This window comes from Peromyscus leucopus, chromosome 2 (genome assembly GCF_004664715.2).
Source record: "Peromyscus leucopus breed LL Stock chromosome 2, UCI_PerLeu_2.1, whole genome shotgun sequence".
Lineage (NCBI taxonomy): Eukaryota > Metazoa > Chordata > Mammalia > Rodentia > Cricetidae > Peromyscus > Peromyscus leucopus.
This window is the reverse complement of record NC_051064.1, coordinates 112,642,097-112,663,682: the sequence shown is the minus strand read 5'-3', so window position 1 is coordinate 112,663,682 and position 21,586 is coordinate 112,642,097. Positions and strand designations below refer to the sequence as shown.

Below are 21,586 nucleotides of genomic sequence, written 5' to 3'. Positions count from 1 at the left end.
ATTCCCAGCTCCCAGGAATCACTTGAGCTTGGACTGTCAGTTACTCATAACCACCCAGACTCAAGGGCAGGAGACACACTCTAAGTGGTGGCCCATGCCTTTAATCTCAGTGTTTGGGAGATGACGGCAAGAGGACCTACCGCGAAAAGCTAGCCTCATCTCCACAGCAATTTAGAGGCCAAACATGGGACTGTCAAAAACAGAAAGAAAGAAGAAAGAAAGAAAAAAAAAGGAAGAAAATACACGGCCCCAACTTGCCCAACATCGAGCTATCTTTCCTGTGTCTCCACTTCCGCCCTCTACCCACACATTATCACATTATTTATGTTACTTTCACATGCAAACTTCACCCAGTTTCAGAGGGCCTGCCCAGCAAGACCCAGGCAGTTAGTTACAGCAGCAGGCTCACGATGAAGGTCTTCAGTTCATCATGTGGGCTAGGCTCCAGACACAGCCTCTAAAATTGCGCTTGGTAACTACTGTCCCTTTCAGCTAGAAGACTGAACAAAAGAAATTTATCTCTCTGTACACATTTAACTACAGTTCTGAAATAGAGGTAAGATAAAAGTAGTAAACACCCCGGCTCAAGAGCATAGTGCTGCAGACATCCATCCAGGCAAAACACTCATACACGTAAAAATAAAAATGAACTCTTAAATAAAACTAAATAAGTAAATAAAACCATGTATGCACACAGAGACCACCCCTGAAACCATGCTCGTCTCTATTAACCTCCCCAGTCTTTCTCCTGCTCCTTTCGGAGCTCACAGGATCAACAGTGGATCACCGTGTTGATCTCAAGCTCTGCCACATGGAGTCTCAGTTCCTGCCCTTTCTGCCTCATGTGGAAGAGTGAACAACACTTGCTGGTAAAGAAATTGTCATCTCTACTGCTATACCAGTACATAAACAGTGTTCACTACCTGGGGGGGGGGGGGGAAGCATAGTGCTGGAAGAAAAAAAAACAACTTTAACTGGTGGTGATAAGGAGCACTTGCTGCTCTTCCCAACACCCATGTGTGGCAGCTCACCCCTGCCCTTAACTCCAGCTCCAGATGGTCGGACTAATGCCCTCTTCTGGCTCTATGGACACCTGCCAACTCCTGACCTACACACATACACTCACACATAAATAAATAAAAAAAAAATTAAAGTGCATTAACACTCACCCGAATTTTCTTAATCTAGAAATGATGGTACACACCAATAATCTCAGCACAAGGGACCACGAAGCAGGAGGGTTTCAGTAAGTTCAAAGGTGTTCTCACCTGCCTAGTGGGTTCTATACTGATATCCTGCTTCAAACACAAATTTCGAAGACCAACAAGAGGGCTCAGCAGACAAGGGAGCCTGCCTCCACGCCTGAGGACCTGAGTTCAATCCTCAGAACCCACATGGTGGGAAGAGCTCCTACAAGTTGTCCTCTGAACACACACACACACACAAACACACACACACACACACACTGCTTTTTTAACTTAATTTTTTATTATTAAAAAAAAAATAGGAGTTAGGGAGTTAGTTTAGTGGTAGAGCTGGCCCGGAAGGCACAAGGTCCTGGGTTTAGTGCCGAGCACTGAAAAAAAAAAAAAAAAAGGAACAAATTAAATGAATTTAAACAATGAAACAAGACATTCTGAAGTCTGGCCAGCTCTACTGGCTGGCTCTTTAATTACAGCTGCATTCTGCTCTCTAAGAATAAGCCTTTGTGACTGGATTCTGCTCTATGAGTCATCTACCATTCCCTTAAGAAACAGCCCGATTTTTGTCGCTCAGTGCTTTCTTCAGTCTGTTCTGGCCGTGGTAGGTGGGGACCCAGAAGCCTCTTTGTTTTGTATTGTGTCCGTGGGTTTCAGAGGGATCTAATGCATCCTTTTTATAAATTGGGGAGTTCCTGTATATCAGTATACTCAACTCTGTTAGCTTGTGGGGAAAAAAGCCATAAATGTCTTTCGCAGCCTTGATACAGGCCTTGTGAAGCTGATGTGGGACAAACCTAAGTGAGGCCAGCTTGCTCAGCAGCAAGGGTCTCTGAGGCACGGCAGACCTTGCATTCCTTTCCTTGCAAGGGGTTTTGAATGATCTATGAGACAGTGCCTTTATTTGTTTTGAGACTGGGTCTTACTCTATAGCCCAAGATGGTCTCACACTTAGAGCGATACTCATGGGTAGGTACCACAGGCACGAGTCACAATCTTCAGCCTTGCCTTTAGCAACTCTAAGATCTTAGAAGGTTTTCTTTTGCTTAGTTGTTTTTTGTATGTGTGTGTTTGTTTTTGAGACAGGGTGTTGAATAAAAAAAAAACAAAAAACCCAAAAACCAAAAAGGAAAGGAAAGGACATGACTGCTCCTAGGTATGGTGGAGGAGAAAGTTTATTGTAGCTTTATAAAGGGAGAGAAGAGTCAGAGGCAGAGACATCTGGGAGAGTCCAAAGTGGACCTGACCAGGCTGAGCAGACCACGTGGGGAGAGGAGGCGGGCGGGGAAGGAGGAGGAGGAGAGAGGAGGGAACCAGGTGAAGTAACCTAGAGACCAAAGGTACAAAAAGGGGCAGGTAACCAAAACCTGGATTGTATAGGGAAGAGCTCCTGGACTGGACGGGAGAGGATGGGGTATGCTAGCCATACCCTGTAACAGGTAGGGACTGGGGGATGCTGGGAGAACCTGGCAGTCAGGTCTACTTTGATATGTTAAGCAGGCACCTCAGCATTTGTCCTGGGTTTGAAACTTAACACATCAGCCTTTTTGTTGCTAATAAAAGAATGACAAGGGGTTTAATCTTCTATGACTACTTCCTTGCTGGCATTGGAGTGTCATTGTTAGGGAATCAAAAGGCTGGAATGAAGGCCAAGTTCAGGAAGAGCAGGCTGTTTCACTGGCTCTCTGCAGGACCGTCTGGGACTAGGGACACGCAGGCAGCAGTTGGAGCAGTTTGCAGTCTTGATTGATTGGAAATCTGCTGGAACATGTATCAGGGACAGGAAGTAAAGTTAAAGAGTTTAGGGGAAATTTTTTTCTTGGGTGCACATTTGAAACGTTTAGCCCACGGTCCTGGTAGTTGGGAAAGGGGAGTCCCAAGACCAGGAAAAGGGAAGAGATCCCACCCTTGGGAATCGGCAGGTAGGAAACAGGCTGTTGATTGACAGTACTCATCTGGAGTCCATTTGACCTGTGAGAGATGGATCCAATTGATTGCCTGAAGCTTACAAGAATTTTTTTAAGTTTATAAAAAGAGGTAAGTTGTAGGTACGTTAGCATTACCACTGTTTGTAATCTGTACTGAAATCCACTCTACAGAAAGAGCAGTAGACTCATTTGACTCATAGTAAAAGCTTGGGAACCTAAAAATGATTTTGGTTAAAAGCATTAACACTCTTTCCTCTATCCAGAGACTGGGTGTATATAGACTGGACAGGTGTTTTTAGCCCCAAGGAGAAACATTTTAAAGTCTGTACTTAGAAGACAACCAAAGGAAATTTAAATTTTTGAGCTTGTGGCTATGATAACAGTAACAGTGCTTTACCAGAGCTAGATTAATAGCTTATCAGAACTCCATTGATTGTTAATATGCTGAATTTTTGAAGTCTTAGTATAACAATAGCATAGTGAGGAAAAGAAATCTGAAGTGGTTTTCGTTTTTTTATATGCCTTAAGTCACTTTCTTATACCTTTAAACTTACATAAACTTTAAACTTTTTTTATTCCAGTTATTATTTACCACGAGATACAGGTGGGTGATTACTGACAGTAGTCATTGTAAAGCAAGTTCCTTTAAACGAATAGTAAAAAGCTACTTTGAAACCTGTTTTGTGAGTTTATCTCTTTTTAGTCTGGTAGCAAGGTAAACTGTGTTTCTCAGCTGAAGGCCTAGAAAAGTGAGACTTGACAACTGCGAAGGCATCTGGAGCCTTGGTTGCTGCGGTTAAACAGACAGAGCTATCATTAGCTTAGTCATCAACAGCATCAGAGATCTGAGAAGGATAAATTTTACCTGAGTAAGCAGGAAGTATAGACCAAATAGCTCCTGAAACTACTAAAAATGACAGAGACTTAGCAGCTACCCGGACAATCACCCTAGGTTCCTCAATGGTTGTTGGGAGCAGAGGTCCCAGGGCAGTGTCAATCTTTGGCCACGGGGCCCAACAGACTTCCTTGTGGAGGAGGAATTTGGGGGGACTGGCCTACCTTGTCTAGGCACAGTATGACAATCAACTTCCCCAGTGTCCTGCTTGTCCACCGTTTAGACAGGGTCCCTGCAGTTTTCACACAGTGGCCGGCTTTGCCACATTGAAAGCAGGCTCCAGGTGGAGTTTTTCTGTGCTCCATCACCTTCTTTGGAGGAGATCCCAGACATGTTGCCAGGAACTTCTCTCTGTTATGGGAAGCTTGTGGGGTTTTTGGTGTTCCATTTTTGGTTTTTGTTTTTTCAGACAGGGTTTCTTTGTGTATCCCTGGCTGTCCTGCAACTGCAACTAGCTCTATAGCCCAGGCTCGCCTGGAACTCACAGAGATTCACTTGCCTCTTTCTTCTGAGTGCTGGGATTAAAGGTGTGCACCACCATGCCCAGCTTAAGCTATTTTGTTATATATAATAAACCCTGGCTTTTCGAGACAGGGTTGGAGCCTGTTCTGGAACTTGCTTCATAGACCAGGCTGGCCTGAAACTCACAGAGATCCACCTGCCTCTGCCTCATGAGTGCTGGGATTAAAGGCGTGCGCCACCACCACCCAGTTATTGAACATTTTAAATGTCATATTCAGAAGATTTCTGAAGAGTTTGAGGACCATCAATCTATTCAGTATACCTGATTTAATTACTTGATTTAGGCCTAACTTTGAAAACATATAAGGAAGCTAAATAAAGCTTATTCCTCTAATTAATTACATTAATACTTAGTATGACTGCAAGCATAGTTCTGAACACATTAAAGAATTTGATCCTTTATAAGATGACTATTAACTTGCATATTCTCTTTAACAGTTAACAATAAGTTAGTAGCTTTTGTAAGATTAGGATTTTGCAGCTCTATCTGTTAGGAGTAGCCTTAAAAAAATCTCAAACATATCTTATTTATCAAATATATCTTACTTATCAAACATATGTTGTTTCTAGCAGCTTAGTGTTGAACAATTGGCAAAGACATAAGTGCTTAATGTAAACCTCTAAGTCAGCTTTTGTTAATCTGGATAGGCCTTTATACCTATAAAAAAAAAACCTAAATTTTTATCAGTATATAGAGTATATTGTAAACCAGAGTTGAATCATATATATAGTTTGCTGTAGCAAATATAACCTTAAATTTTTATGAACATACAAAAATCCATACTAATCCAAAATACTTTGGAGACTTGTTGCTTCCTTACTCTAAAAAGACACACAGTGATAAACTAAGGGCTTGGTAGGACTGAGAAGTCTAGAATTGCTTTATGCCATGTAGTCGTCTAAAGATGGTGAGATCATGTGGCATGTACTCTTTACCTTAGTTATGCTGCTGCTTACATCTGGATGAGGTCATCAGCCAAGATGGAGGCAAGTCACATGGTTGCTGCTAAAACATGTTTTCCTTAAAAAAAAAAAAAAAGCATGTTTTCCTAGTTTTGATCTTTTTGTTTGTTTGTTTGTTTTCGAAACAGGGTTTCTCTGTAGCTTTGGAGCCTGTCCTGGACTAGCTCTGTAGACCAGGCTGGCCTCGAACTCACAGAGATCCACCTGCCTCTGCCTCCCGAGTGCTGGCTGGGATTACAGGCATATGCCACCACCACCGCCCGGCCTCTAATTTTTAAACAGGAGTTGAATCCAATTATGTATACAGTAAACCATAGTAGAAACACACATATATATATAGGATATTGTATAGCAAATTAAAATTCCTCTGTATAGGGTTTAACTGTAAGCTTTTTGCTATAAGTTTTACACCAAATTTTGTTTCATATTTTATAGATTATTTAACCACATGCAAGATAAAGGCTGTTTACACAATAGTCTTAAAAGATTTCTTGAGAGCAAAGCACAGAGAAGTCATAGAGATAAAAGACTTAAGAATAGAAAGTTGTAAAAACTTAGAGATAAAAAGAACTTAGGATCATTTGCTTGTGCAGTGGCAGAAGTTGTTACAATCTGTGAGAATTTGGAACTCTTTGGCCAGCAAGCCACACGGAGGCCAATCTGTTTTTAGTAAGACAGCGAGGCCTTAAGAAAATCTCTGATAAGAACAGATACTACACTTGATCTTAGCCAAAAGGCTCAAGAAACTAGACATCCAAATACCTAACAATCCAATTAAAAATTGGGCTACAGAGCTAAACAGAGAATTCTCAACAGAAGAATTTCAAATGGCCAAAAGACATTTAAGGAATTGCTCAACATCCTTAGTCATCAGGGAAATGCAAATCAAAATGACTCTGAGATACCATCTTATACTTGTCTAAGTATAAGGCTAAGATCAAAAACACTGAAGACAGCTTATGTTGGAGAGGATGTGGAGCAGGGGGCACACTCCTCCACTGTTGGCAGGAATGCAAACTTGTACAGTCACTTTGGAAATCAGTATGGCGGTTTCTCAGAAAATTGTGAATCAATCTACCTCAAGACCCAGCTATACCATTCTTGGGCATATACACAAGAAATGCTCAATCATACCACAAGGACACATGCTCAACTATGTTCATAGCAGCATTATTCGTAATAGCCAGAACCTGGAAACAACCTAGATGCCTCTCAGCTGAAGAATGGATGTGTACATATACACAATGGAGTACTACTCAGCAGAGAAAAACAATGACATCGTGAAATTAGCAGGCAAATGGACGGAACTAGAAAATATCATCCTGAGTGAGGTAACCCAGATTCAGAAGGACAAACATGGTATGTACTCACTCATAAGTGGATACTAGATATTAAAGCAAAGGATAACCAGACTGCAACCCACAGCTCCAGGGAGACTAGCTAGCAGGGAGGACCCTAGGAAGGACACATGGGTTGCCCAGCAAAGGAGAAATAGATGAGATCTACATGAGCAAACTGGGGGTGAGGGGGATAATGGAAGGCAAGGGGATGGGGGGGTGAGAACATAGGGGAATGGGAGGTTTGAGCTGGAACAGAGACATAGTGGGAGAGCAAGGAAAGAGATACCATGATAAATGAAGACACCATGAGAATAGGAAGAGGCAGGGTGCTAGGGAAGTTCCCAGGAATCCACAAGGATGACCCCACCTTAGACTACTGGCAATAGTCCAGAGGGTGCCTGAACTGGCCTACTCTGTTGATCAGATGGCTGAATACCCCAACTGTCATCATAGAGCCCTCATCCAGTGACTGATGGAAGCAGATTCAGAGATCCACACCTGGGTCCTAGGCCAAGCTCCAGGAGTCCAAGAGAGAGAGAGAGAGAGAGAGAGAAAGAGAGAGAGAGAGAGAGAGAGAGAGAGAGAGAGAGAGAGAGAGAGGATTCTATGAGCAAGACCATCATCTTAGACCAAGCCTCATTGTCTTACTAAAAATAGATTGGCCTCAGTGTAGCTTGCTGGCCAAAGAGTTCCAAATTCTCACAGATTGTAACAACTTCTGCCACTGCACAAGCAAATGATCCTAAATTCCTTTTATCTCTAAGTTTTTACAACCTTCTATTCTTAAGACCTTCATCGAGACCATAATGGGGAAAAACACAGAGACAACTAGCCAAACTAGTGGAAATGCATGAACTGTGGACCAATAGCTGTGGAGCCTCCATGGGTCTGGACTAGGCCCTCTGGATTGGTGAGACAGTTGTTTAGCTTGAACTGTTTAGGGAGCCCACAGGCAGTGGGATTGGGACCTGTCCCTAGTGCATGAGCCAGCTTTTTGGAGCCTAGTGCCTATGGTGAGATACTTTGCACAGCCTTAGTGAGGGAGGAGGTTCTTGGACCTGCCTCAACTGAGTGTGCCAGGCTCTGTTGACTTCCCATGGGAGACCTTGCCTTGGAGGAGGTGGGAATAGTGGGTGGGTTGAGGGGGAAGGCTAGAGGGGAGGGAGGAGAGGGAGGACAGGGGAATCTGTGGTTGGTGTGTAAAATGAATAGAAAATTTCTTAATAATAATAACAACAACAATAAAAGATTTTCTTTTAATTAAGTCCAAGGAAGGAATTGCATCAGAGAGAACAGGAGGAAGGGTCATGAAAAGAACCCACTATAGGGCGGGTTAGGCAGCTAAGAGGCAGAGAACAGTGTGGCCGTAAGAGACAAGGAAAAACAAGCAGGAACTTCACTGGAGGAAGGTTCCAGTATCGAAGAAGCCAGGAGGGCACAGAGAAGCTGGGGGACTTAGCAGGCAGCTCCTAGGGAGAGGCAAGAAAACTCACAACATACAGGCCCAGGAGGGCACAAGGAGAGCCAGAGTAGGTAGCTCTGAGAGTAGGGGTTAAGAAGAGGGCTGCAGATCTAGGAGTATGTATATATAGTCAGCTCCTGGGGGAGGGAGGAAGTCCAGGAAGGAGCTGAAGAGCCATGAGGGAGCAGAGGGGTAAGTGTCATGGCAAAAAGAATTAAAAAAAAAAAAAGAATTTCAATGTGAGGTGTCCCCAAGTGGACTGAAAGACTTGTCAGAGAGAAATATCCCAAATCACAAAGGAGGCTGAGGCAAGAGGATCGCCATGAACTTTGTAGCCCAGGCTGGCCCGGGACTTGCTAACGTCGATCAGGCTGGCCTTCAATGTACAGAAATCTGCCTGCATCTGCTTCCCACATGCTGGGATCAAAGGCACATGTCACCTAACCCAGTTTTTGCCACATTTTGTTAGTCAAAAGCACAGAATCTGATCCGATTCCAGCAGAATGGCTACTGAAATAGCACGCGGTCTAGGAAGGTCAGCAGACATGGTCAATGCCACTGCCGTGTAGCAAGTCCTGAGGGAGTACAGGTGACCGAGAAGGTATCTGTCGAAAAAGAAGTACCAGAGAGGGCTTCCCAGAGAACTGAGTTTTATCTTTTAAATTATTTCTTTTATTTTTTGAGGTTCTAAAATACATTATTTCTCCCTTCCCCTCCCTCCCAAGTTTCAGCCTTTTTAGCAGAGTTTTCTTTTAAAGACATATTTTTATTTTCATGTGCATAGTGTTTTGCTTATATATATATATATATATATATATATATATATATATATATATGTGTGTGTGTATGTACATCATGTGGGTGCCTGTTCCCCTCAGAGGTCAGAAGAGCTATTAGATTCCCTGAAACTGGAGTCACAGGGAGTTGGGAGCCTCCATGTGGGTTCTGGGAACCAAACTGAGGCAAAGCACTCAACTGATGAACTATCTCTTCAGCCCCCAGGTTTGTTTGCTTGTTTCTTCTTTCTTTCTTTTTTTTTTTTTTTTTTGGTTTTTCGAGACAGGGTTTCTCTGTGTAGCTTTGCGCCTTTCCTGGATCTCGCTCTGTAGACCAGGCTGGCCTCGAACTCTCAAAGATCCTCCTGGCTATGCCTCCTGAGTGCTGGGATTAAAGGCGTGCACCACCACTACCCAGCTCCTTCTTTCTTTTTAATTATATTTGTTTGTTGGCTTGTGTATTTTGAGACACGGTCTCACTATGTAATCTTTGACTGTCCTGGAACTCACTCTGTAGATCAGGCTGGCCTCGAACTCACAGAGATCCGCTTATCTCTGCCTCCCGAGTGCTGGGATTAAAGGTGTGCACTGCCACCCTCCACTTTTAATTGCATTTGCATTTTTTGGGGGGCGGTTCAGGGGTGTATTTGTGAGCACACGCATGCCAGGGCACATAGGTGGAGATCTGAGGACAATTTGTAGGTTGACCCCTCCGCCATGTGGGTCTTAGGGGTCAAGCTCAGGTTGTCAGGTTTGGCGGCATGAGCCATCTCACAAGCTCAAGAGCTGAGTTTGAAAGGGAGGAGAAACATGCTGGTAATACAGACACAGTTCCAAGGCAGAGTGCTCACTAACATTTGTAAGGCCCTAGGTTCAATTCTCAGCAAAAGCAAAGTTAAGAAAATCCCCTAGTTTAGGAGAACTTTCCAGATATGAGGAAGAGGTGCTGAGAGCCTGGTGTGTTTAGACACACGGAGTTCTGGTGACTAGTGTGGAGGACAAATTCCTTAGAAATTATTTTCAAAATTTTTCCCAAGTCAGGGATAAGGAAAAGTGATTGAGCCGGGCGGTGGTGGCACACACCTTTAATCCCAGCACTCAGGAGGCCAGAGCCAGGCAGATCTCTGTGAGTTCAAGGCCATCCTGGTCTACAGAGTGAGATCCAGGACAGGCACCAAAACTATGCAAAGAAACCCTGTCTCAGGGGGGAAAAATATGTTTACTGGGCGGTGGTGGCACACCCCTTTACTCACAGCACTCAGGAGGCAGAGGTAGGTGGATCTTTGTGAGTTCAAGGCCAGCCTGGGCTACAGAGTGGGTTCTAGGAAAGGCACAAAGCTACACAGAGAAACCCTGTCTCTAAAAAAAAAAGAAAAAAGTGATTGAAAAAAATCTCATTTCTACTTAGTGATTCTTTTTCGTTTTTAGTGGTATTTGTTTGGTTTGGTTTTGTCTCTTGTAGCTCAGGCTAGCCTTAAACTCCTTACATAACCCAGGATGATGTGAATCCCTCATTCCCCTGCTTCCACCTCACAAGTGCTCATTACACCCAAGGCTTAACCCTGTTGTTGGGTCTAAGAGTTGTGGCCCCAAAGCTTCCCTTTTTCATTCCTGCTCTCCCTATTTTGAAGTGTGTGTGTGTGTGTGTGTGTGTGTGTGTGTGTGTGTGTGTGGTTTGTCTATTGGGTGTGTAAGTGCCCCACAGTCCATTTGTGGAAGTCATAGAAAAACTTGTATAAATTGCTTCTCTCCCTTCATTAAATCCTGATGGTAGGATTAGAGGAAGATAAGGTCATGAACTGTCCTGAGCGTGTATCAACACCCACAGCACTATCAACAAGATGAGCAAGACGAGAAAACGGGCTGTGTATGACGGACATTAGTCATATCTTTTCATTCGTTTCTGCGAAGGCAACATGTTCAGTTTGACCCCAGTGTTGCTGGAGAAAAACACTTGTGGCAGCTAAGGGGTTAGACCCCAACACACTAATGAGTGGCCTGCGCCATTACCCACGGTAGGACCTCTGCCATATTCTGTGACGCCCTTGTGGAAACTAGAACAGTGTGCACCACATGGGCAGATTCTGCCCTCTGGGCAATTTCAGGAGTTTGGAGAGAAGCTTCTGAACCGCAGCTGCCTCTCGTTCCCTGGGTCGGCGGGCACCTTTACAATACATATAAACTGTGCAGCTCAGCCTGCTGGCATGCCACATTGTTAGTGTTCCATTAATAAACTCAGAACAGAGCCTGTGGACACAGGCAGAGAGGCTATTTTCCATTTCTCCTCCCCACATCCTGTCTTTCTAATGTGTTTTGTTACTTACTGTTCAAACACTAAGCAAATCATCCTGCGTCTTGAGCTTATTTCTCTGTCTAAAAGCTTCAAGGACTGTTGTTTCCCGTCTTGGCACATAGAGCCCCATTTGTCAGGAACAAGTTTGGCAAACAAACACAATGTTCTATCCATACCTTCATCATGATTTTTAATGTTTTTGTCGTTGCACAACACATTTTGAAGCCATAATCCTTGGGAGGAGGGGTCACGTTGCTGGCAATTCTACTCCCTATCGGATAGACCATTTTCATTTCTGTCCATTACTTTATTGACAATTCTCTGCAAGTTCTTAAATCCCAGTCTCTGTGGGCAGATGTGCATCCTTTCCTTCATGTTTCAATGAGAGGGCACATATCATTTCCTCTTCTTAATTCTTTGAATAAGTACATCCTAATGCTGGCGAGATGGCTTAGAGGTTAACCCAGAAAACTCCGGTTCAATTCCCAGAACCCACGTGGCAGCTCACAATAGTCTGCAACTCCAGTGCCAGGGGATCCACTTCCTATTCTAGCTTCTATGGGCACCAGGCACACAAGTGGTGCACCAATACATATGCGGGCAAACACCCAAATACATAAAACATAATAAAATTTAAATAAAATATCCCAAAATAAATTAAGACATTATCTATAGTTCAAACAGTGTTAGACCCTCCTTGAGAGGCCGAAGACAAGAGTAATGACTGAGTCAAAGCCCTTGCCCAATCAAATTGTAGAATTGTAGAGCCCAGTCCCAATGGATATACTCTTACACCTAGGGCTCGGGGAACAGAAAAGCCAGAAGATCAGGGAATTTGCTGCGAGTCTTTCTCTCCTAGGAATGTCTGAAGGTAAACCCGTAAAGTATCACCACGTGACTGCGTGAGCATGAGCTGAACCAGGACAGCAATAATAGGCATTCCAAAGTGGATGGGGTGGGATGGGGAGCCCATGAGGTCTCAACCCTACACAAAGAGCTACAGGCAACTAAGGAATGCTGAGAGTGGGCGAAACAGGGAAGAGCACGCCAATTGGTTATCCAATACCAAATGGTCAGCCCTGGAAACATGCATATGAGTAACAGTATATGGACCGAGCAGGTTATATTCAGAAATATATGTGTATATACATAGATTCATGTAGCAACAACTAATGAAAAGAAGAGGCCATGGATTAGGAAGAGAGCAAGGAGGGGTGTATGGGGAGGGTTTGGAGGGAGGGAAGGGGAAGTGAGAATTGCTGTGATTATATTATAATCTCAACAATAAAAGAGAAAATCTTTCAGGGTCCATATGACTTTGTTGTCCCTGCAGTGCTGGGGACAGAACCTTAACCATGCCAGGCAAGTGTTCTACCATCAAGCTACAGCCAAGTCTTCATTTTGAAGTGGTTCTTGAGGAAATCACTCAAGTCTACAAGGCTTCCTCTCAGCTCTCCTCCTGACTTTCTTGGGATTTGTCTTCCTCTGACATTTACTTTCCCCTTTCCTGTCTGCAGCTGTTCCTGTTCCCATCAACCCCCAGGCCAGTTGCTAAGAAACCTCTCCTGGGAGCTCAGCATCATCCTCATCCACATGCAGGTGAAATTGTTGGCCATCTCTACACATGCAGCTATCGCTGCCTCCTCATCCCTGGTGAGTCCTCTGTCGTCCTGGGTGAACATCTTGAGTGTCTTATTCCAGATACCATGCATTCATACCTCGGTGACATCACCCAACCAAGGGCAAAGTTCCAGATACAGTCACAGATGTCACAGTGTTTCCAGAATTGCGTCAGTGTCTTTTCAGCACCCTCCCCCATTGCAGCAGTAGCCTAGGCAAGGGTCTTCCTTGAGTCCCAGGACTTTCTAAAAGCTATCATGACTCCTTGATCTCAGGGTTAGATCAAAGAGGTAGGTTGGATGGAGAAACAGCAGTTTGGTACTGAAATAAACATCACTCACAGGAGAATTTATTAGAATATTCTCAATAATAAGCAAAAAGTATGTGGTGTGTGTGTGTGTGCGAGTGATTTGAACTCAGGGTCTCATACCTGCTAACCCAATACTGAGCTATATCTCCAGTCCCCTTGTTTGAGGTAGGATCTTGTGTAGCCCAGGCTGTGTAGCTGAGGATGACCTTGAACTCTTATTGGTTCTGTCTCCACTTCCCAAAGTGTACAACACTACAACTGGCTTGGTTTTTTGTTGTTGTTGTTTTGTTTTGTTTTAAGGCAGGGAAGCAGAGTTTACTGAGAAACAGCTCCCTAAGGCCAGAGAGTACACAGGGAGCCAACCCAGAAGTGGGTTGCCCCAGACTTACTTATTTTTACATGGGTTTTCAGTTCCTAAAGCCAGGCTATCCCTGTATTCACTCTCCTAGCACAGGCAGGACTTCAGTTTGTAATCCTCCTGCCTCCGCTGTTGAGTAGCTAGGATCACAGGGCTGCTCCAACAGACCCAACTAATAATCAAGCTCTTGAAATACGTTATTTCTAACAACCGTCCTCCTTCTCACTAGCACAGCAATTCAGGACAACATCTCAGAAAAGCTGGGTGGAGGTTTCTTGTGGCTCCTGGTGCACTTGGGCATTGTGTACGTACCGATGTGCTTGGAGACCCCGGGGTTTTCTCTAACCAGATCACACAGACTTTCAATTTGTAACTACCACACTGTTCCCAAGCAAGACTGCAATCCCATCCTTAAAAGCCTTGAGACTCAGCACTGACTCCGGTTTGTTTCTAGAATGGCAATCCCCCGCCCCCCCCCCCCCCCCCACTGAAGATTTGCTCTGGCAGGTGATTTTCTTCCACAGTCAGTGCGTGTGGAGCCGCCCCAAAATGACCCTGCTGTTTTCACATAGCCATTGGCTTTCTCTTTTGTTATTTTGTTGTTCTTGTTGTTTGGCTCTTGAGGGAACAAAATTTGTCTTTTACCTCAGTGTGGGAGCCCACAGAGGTTTCCTAGTGAAATTTGAGCTTGCTTTACCCAGCAGAGCTGCATAAGGGGATGGATTGACCACGTACGTGCGTGCGTGGTTACCAGATGATTGGACGGGTCTGCCCTTGGCTGTGCTAGGGGGAGGTCTTTTGCTCCACCCCTTGTCATTCCTATAAAAAGCCCTTTAGAAGAGACAGAAGGGGCTGGTGGATTAGGATCCAGGCCCTCCCGATCTATCCTGTGTTTCCATCTGTCTCTCTCCCCTCTGTCCTTCTATCTAAATATTTCACTTCTCTCTCCTCAAGAGTACCCTGGGGAAAAGGTGGGAGTGGGTCTCCCACACCTCAGCCTCATGAGTACTGAGATTGTAGGTATGAACCAAAACAGCTCCCTCAGGTTGTCTTGTTTGGAGACAGGGCTCATAGAGCCCAGGGAGGCCTCAAGTGCACTATGGATCACCTAATGCCTCCTAAGTGCCCCATCTGGCACCTGTTTTTCAAAGCGGAGTCCCACTGTGCTTCCCAGGCTGGTCTCCAACTTCTGAGCTCAAGTGATGCTCTCTCCTCAGGCTTCCTAAGGTGGAGGGAACTATAGGTGTCCGCGGCGCCTGTCCGGTTTGAATGATTCTCCTAGTCTCTGTTGTCTCCCATCTCCCTCTCCTTTCTTGGCAGTGCCAGGGATGTACTTGGGACCTTGTTCATGCTAGGGAAGTGATTTGTCACTGACCTACTTTCCTAGCAAAAATAATGATTCATGATCTTCTCAGCTATCCAGAGACAGCAGTGAATCCAATATCACAGTCAGGCTAGGCTTTTCTTTCAGCATGGCAGGCTTCTTGCTTTGATTGTGTTGGGGAGCAGAGAGACCCCTGAGTGAGTGACTATAATGTTGACATGGGCACTGTGATGCCAAGGATACCAAAGCTTTGAACCCATGGGAAATAGGCAAAGCAATTTCCCTTCATGGACCAGGCTCCAAAGGGATGGCAAAGCTTTCCTCCCAGGTTCCAGCGAGAGAAAGCGACCACTGTGTACAATAACTAAAAACTGCAGCTTCCTCCTCCCTGGTGTTTCCAGCCTGAAACTGCGCCTTCAGAGACCTCCTACCAAGATCAGCTCCCCTACCCCTGTGCTGTACCTAATGGGCATGCTGAGGTTCCATGCGCCCTGTGGTAGTACGTACCCTCCACCAGTGGTAGCAGACCCCAACCTGGTCTCAGCTTTCCTGTATATATGTGTATGGGGGTCTGTCCTTCCTTCCTTCCCTCAACCACCCCTAGAGCCAGGGATCTAGAACCCAAACCCAGTCACAGCAGTTGTGGTTTTGGTGTTGAAAAAGGATTAATTTCTGTGTCTAGACACCAATACCTGTCATTAGGAGTATTCATTTTTGTCTGGTAGCACATGCACGTAATCCCAGCTCTTCCAGAGGCTGAAGCAGGAGGATTGAAAATTCAAAGCCTGCCTGGCTTACATAACAAGTTTATGGTCAACCTGGGCAACTATTTTAAGAACCTGTCTCAAAATAATCATTATTGTATTTTATTTTCCAGTCAGGTTTTCTCTGTGTAACAGCCCTGGCTGTCCTGGAACTCACTCTGTAGACCAGGCTGGCCTTGAACTCAGAGACCTACCTGCTTCTATTTCCTGAGTTCAAGGATCAGCTACCACCACCTGGATAAAATAAACATAATTTTAAAAGTCTAGGGGTGTAGCTCAATGTGGGGTGCTTGCCCAGCGTGCATAAGACCCTAGGTTCAACCCCTCATTCTGCAAAGAAACAACTTTTTCTATAGCTAATCTAGAGCCTTTATGGGTTTTTTGTTTGTTTATTTGTTAAGTCCCATTGCCTTCAGTGAAGCAGATCTTTAAGTGAATTCCACCAATTTGTTCTTCTCCAAGATCACAGCTGTCCTGGCAGCTTCGCGGGAACAAGACTGACTTGATTGGTGAGCAACGGCTGTCTTCAGCTTCTCCACCTTTGCAGTCCTTAGTCATGTCTTAAATGGTAGCCTTGCTATGTGTGCTAGGCTGGCCAGGATTTCCTAAGCCTGAGCAACTCTCCAGACTCTGCTTTCCCAATAGCTAGGACTAAAGGGGTGTGTCACGTGTGCGTGCCCAGCTTCTTAATCAGTTTACACTCATTTCTAGGTCAGTCAAATGATGGTTGGTAACATCTGGGATGGGTTTTGTGTGCTCAGGGGTCATTATGAACCCAAACTACAGGAGATTAAGAGTGAGAGAAAATGATGCAATCGAGAGATGTAGTAATCATGAAATCATGAGTTGTATGAAGCTGTAGCTGGGGTGGCATAGTACATCAGCCTGGGGTGTGTGTGCTCGTGCGTGCTATGATTGATGTGGAGGTCAGAAGATAACTTGTTGGATCTGGTTTCCTCCTTTCCCCACATAGGCTCTGGGGGTCAGTTTTGGTAGCAGGCACCTCACTCGTGGAACTATCTCACAGGCCCACCTGTTTTGAATAAGAAAGATTCCAGGTCCGGTAGGCATATGCTCTGGGATCGATTGGAGGTGAGTCCTTAATAAAGCTGACCACTGGAAGTGGAGGAAACTGGGATAGGAGACCCAACCACAACCCACCTGTAAAACAAGGAAATTCTTTGTCTTTATAGACTTTAGAGGGTAGTGTTCTCTGAGTTTAGAGGTGTTGTGGAGTAATCTTTTTGTTCACTGTGAAGATGTGTCACCCTGATTGGTGTAATAAAAAGCTGAACAGCCAATAGCTAGGCAGGAGGAATAGCAGGGACTCCTGGACAGAGAGGGCTCTGGGAGGAGGAAAGGGGAGTCACCAGGCAGACTGGGAAAGAAAAAGGGTGGGCAAAACGAAGATGACGTAGTGAGCACGTGGAAGAACGTAGGTTTAAAAATATGGGTTCATTTAAGTTATAAGAGCTAGTTAGAAACAAGCCTAAGCTAATAACTTCTTGTGAGCTGGCGGCCCGAAAAAGGATCATCTACATAGAGAGGTGAGGATCTCTGTTTAGCAGATGAGTGAAGGAAGTTTAGATGAGATAGAAGGCATTAATTTAGGGAGTTAATCATATTGCCCCACCTTACCTGGAGGCAATTACACATTGGGAGTTTAGCACTTTAGGGCAAGTATGAGGTAGTCTATAAGGCGTGGGTGATACCTAGATGGGGCAGCTTCTGTCCACACCGACAAGAACAGCAGAACTTCCTTTAATAGTAGAAATGCTTTCTTTCTTTCCTTTTTTTGTTTTTGTTTTTTATTTTGATTTTCTCTGGTTTTTGTTTTTGTTTTTGTGACAGGGTTTCTCTGTGTAGGTTTGGCACCTTTCCTGGAACTCACTCCATAGCCCAGGCTGACTTTGAACTCACAGAGATCCACTTGGCTCTGCCTCCCGAGTGCTGGGATTAAAGGCATGCGCCACCACCACCTGGCTTATTTTGATTTTTGAGACAAGGTTTCTCTATGCAGCCCTGGCTGTCCTGGACCTCACTCTGTAGATCAGGCTGATCTCGAACTCACAGAGAACTGCCTACCTCTGCCTGAGTGCTGGGATTAAAGGTGTGTGCTACCATTCATTACCTGGTAGTATTTTCCAAAATAATGAGAAAAAGAATAATATAAGAAATGCATAGATCTGCCCATAACATAGCTGTTTGTTTTGAAGTATCATGTAGTGTGCATAACCTGCACTATACTAGAGGACAGACAGCACAGTAAGTGTGCTTACACTAGCATTTTCACAAATCCAGCCTTTATGTGTTGTGCTATGACCTTACAATGGCTGTGACATCATGGGGGTGGAAGGAATTTTCAGCCCCATTATGTTCTCATGGGATCATCATGGAATATGCAGTTTATTACCAATATCAATAACCACCTAGTTGTTTCAAAAATTTATTTTTAAACTATGTATGTGGGCTGTAGAAGAGGCACTCTGAAAGGCTGTATATTTTAAATAAAAGATAAGATTGTCGCCAGGTGATGGTAGCACATAGCTTTAATCCAGCACTCAGGAGGCAGAGGCAGGAGGATCTTTGTGAGTTAGAGCCCAGCCTGGACTACAGAGAGAATTCCAAGATAGCCAAGGTTACACAGAGAAACCCTGTTTCAAAAAAACCAGAGGAAAAAAAATGTGTCTAGCCGGGCAGTGGTGGCGCACGCCTTTAATCCCAGCACTCGGGAGGCAGAGCCAGGTGGATCTCTGTGAGTTCGAGGCCATCCTGGGCTACCAAGTGAGTTCCAGGAAAGGCGCAAAGCTACACAGAGAAACCCTGTCTCGAAAGAACAAAAACAAAAAACAAAAAACAAAACAAAACAAAAAAAATGTGTCTGTGTGACGTGTGAGTGCTCTCGGTGCACGACACAGTGAACCTGCAGGAGCCAGAGGACGAGTTTCAGGAGTCCGGTCTCGCTGTCCACCTGGCTGAGGCAGGTTCCTCCTGGTTTCTGCGGCCATGCTGCACACTCCGGCTTCTGTGACGGGGTCCTGTCTCTGCCTGTAGGAGTGCTGGGATTCTAACATCAAGGAGTCTCTGCATCTAACTTCGACGTGGATTCCAGAGATAGAACTCGGGTTATCAGGCTTTTGAGACTAGCACTTTGCCCTGCCCCCCTTCCTTCCTCCCTTTCTGAGACTGGGTGTCCTTATGTAGCCCAGGCTTGCCTTGAGCTCGCGGCAATCCTGAATATCAGGAATTAGGTGTACACCATTACACCTGGCCTGTGTTTCCTTTTTCTATAGGTGTTGTTGCGAAATCATCCTCTCTGGGGTGATTTACAAGTAACTAACACCTGTCTTGAACTTCTACCAAACGAGAGGGTGACTAATATTTTAGTACTGTTCTCTAATTAAAATGGTAGTAGGCTCATGGAAACACACAACAGTTGTTTTCTCACCAGACACATGGGCCTAAAATTGTACCTTTATAAAGAAGTGAGTGTATATTTGTAGGTCATATATATGACATAGGATGACCTTGTAGGAACAAGGCAGGAAAAACATAAAGACAAAGTGCTGGATGTAAGGGCACACATCTGTAGTCCCAGCATTTGGGAAGCTAAAAGGCAAGATGAGTGGAATTCCAGGCCAGCCTGGGCTACTTGTTAGTGAGACTGTCTTTCAATGGGGAGGAGTTATTGACAACAGTTTCCTCATGTAGCTCAATCTGGCCTGGAATTCATTGTGTATCAGAAGGTGGTCTTGAACCCCTGATCATCCTACTTCCACCTCGCAAGTGCTAGAATAACAGACATGGGTCACCATGCCCAGCTAACTGGTGGTTCTGGGTTTTTTTTGTTTGTTTGTTTTGTTTTTGAGACAGGGTTTCTCTGTGTAGCTTTGTGCCTTTTCTGGAACTCACTCTGAGACCAGGCTGGCTTCGAACTCACAGAGATCCACCTGCCTTTGCCTCCCCAGTGCTGGGATTAAAGGCATGCGCCACCACCGCCCGGCAAACATATTTTTCCCCGAGACAGGGTTTCTCTGTGTAGTTTTGGTGCCTGTCCTGAATCTCATTCTGTAGACCAGGATGGCCTTGAACTCACAGAGATCCACCTGGCTGTGGCCTCCTGAGTGATGGGATTAAAGGCTTGCACCACCACTGCCTGGCATTGCTTCTGTTTTTAAAACAAACTTGTTAGAAGCCAGGTGTGGTCATGCACACCTTTAATCCTAGCACTTGGGAGGCAGAGGCAGATGGATCTCTGTGAGTTCAAGGCAAAAGCAAACAAACAAACAAAAAAACCTGGTTAGATTGAATACAGAAAAAATTTTTGAGGCAGGATTTTCTTGTTAAGTAGCACTGGCTAGCCTTGAACTAGACATCCTCCTGCCTCAACCCTCTGAGTGTTTGAATTATAGGCATTCATCAACACCGCTGGCTTTTAACATAGAATTTGAGTGCACTCTGAGTTAGTGATTTTGTAGAATTAGTATTTAAAGTAAAAATGTTTGGGATTTACCCATTAAACACTGTAGTATCTCGAAAAATCCCTTCTGACCCTCACCCAAATGACACCGTCAGTCAGACTTCCCTAAAAGCCTCGGGGGAGGGGGTAGCTCAATGGCTCTTCTGTTTATTTGTTGTTCTAGATGAACCTGGCTCTAACAGGAACAAGCCAGTTTTCATAAATTAGTTGTGCTGGCATAGTGCCTGACTATAAGAATATAATAAATCAGTCAATGGTGAATCAAAGCCGGTCAGAGTCAACATCTTGACTTCTTGTTGAGAGAGTGGCTGGAGAACACCCTGGTCTGTCTTGTCTTTGCATTTGCTGTTTGAGCATTTGTTCATTCAGCCAAGGAAAGAGTCTACCTTAGGCAACACGCCAGGCCTTCCACAGGGAAGAGACAGATAACTCAGCCCGATCCACCTGACAGAAAGGCACAGGGGCTGCGAACTCGGAGGAGGAGACTGACCCAGACAGGAGGGTCAGAAAAGGCTTCCCAAAGGGAAACGAAATTGAATTCAGGAAGGACTTGTGGGAATAATGATTAGCCCAGTGAGAGGTAGAAGGTCAGGAGTAGAATCTGCCTGTGTAAATTCCAGCCAGAGGGAATAGGCTTTGAGATAACTAAAGCGCTTTGGCCATGCTGGAGTTTAGAATTTATGAGGGGCAGTACTGCTAATGAGTTAGACATTCTTTCTCTGTTTGTTGGGTTGGGTTTGGTTTTTTTTTGTTTTTTTTTGTTTTTTTTTTTTAAGGCAGGATTTCTCTGTGTAGACCAGGCTGGCTGGCCTTGAATTCACAAGAGATCCGCCTGCCTCTGCCTCCTGAGTGCTGGGATTAAAGGCGTGTGCCACCACCGCCTAGGGAGATAGAGATTTCTTAAGATTATTCTGTGGGCAGTAGTGAGAAGCCATTGGAGATTTTAAATGCAACAATATGGCATTAATCAACAAAAAAACATTGCAATGATGAATGCAGGAGACTGAGCATCGACTGCAGACGTTAGTTTGAGAGGTGGTGGGGTGACTCGGGTTAGGGTGGGGGGGGACCGGGCAGAAACAGAACAATCCGAGAATCTCTTGGCTATGTGATGCTGGGAGGATAGAAAAGGGATTGGAAAGGTAGGGCGTGTCATTAATGAATGTGGACTTTATTCTGAAAGGATAAAGGAGAAGCTATTTAAACGCCTCAGCTATCCGCCCGATCCATTCGGATGCGGGCATATAAACATCACCTGGCTGCCAGGGGGAACGGTCTCTGAGGACGCTGCGCAAGGTAAGGGTGCGAGCGGGGTGCAGCCGAGGTACAGAGCGGGGGGGGGGGGGGCGCTG

The 21,586-nt window shown here is 44.9% G+C and overlaps 1 long non-coding RNA gene and 1 pseudogene across 1 annotated transcript; one reads left to right on the top strand and one right to left on the bottom strand.

The window, feature by feature from the left end:
* Positions 1 to 2,524: 2,524 nt before the first annotated feature.
* On the top strand, positions 2,525 to 21,524 carry LOC119087351. Its single transcript, XR_005090761.1, has 5 exons — positions 2,525 to 2,638; positions 12,896 to 13,031; positions 16,217 to 16,263; positions 16,728 to 16,846; positions 21,418 to 21,524. It is a non-coding gene; the product is annotated as an uncharacterized LOC119087351 (long non-coding RNA).
* LOC114707779 lies at positions 6,105 to 6,257 on the bottom strand (annotated as a pseudogene).
* Positions 21,525 to 21,586: the final 62 nt, after the last annotated feature.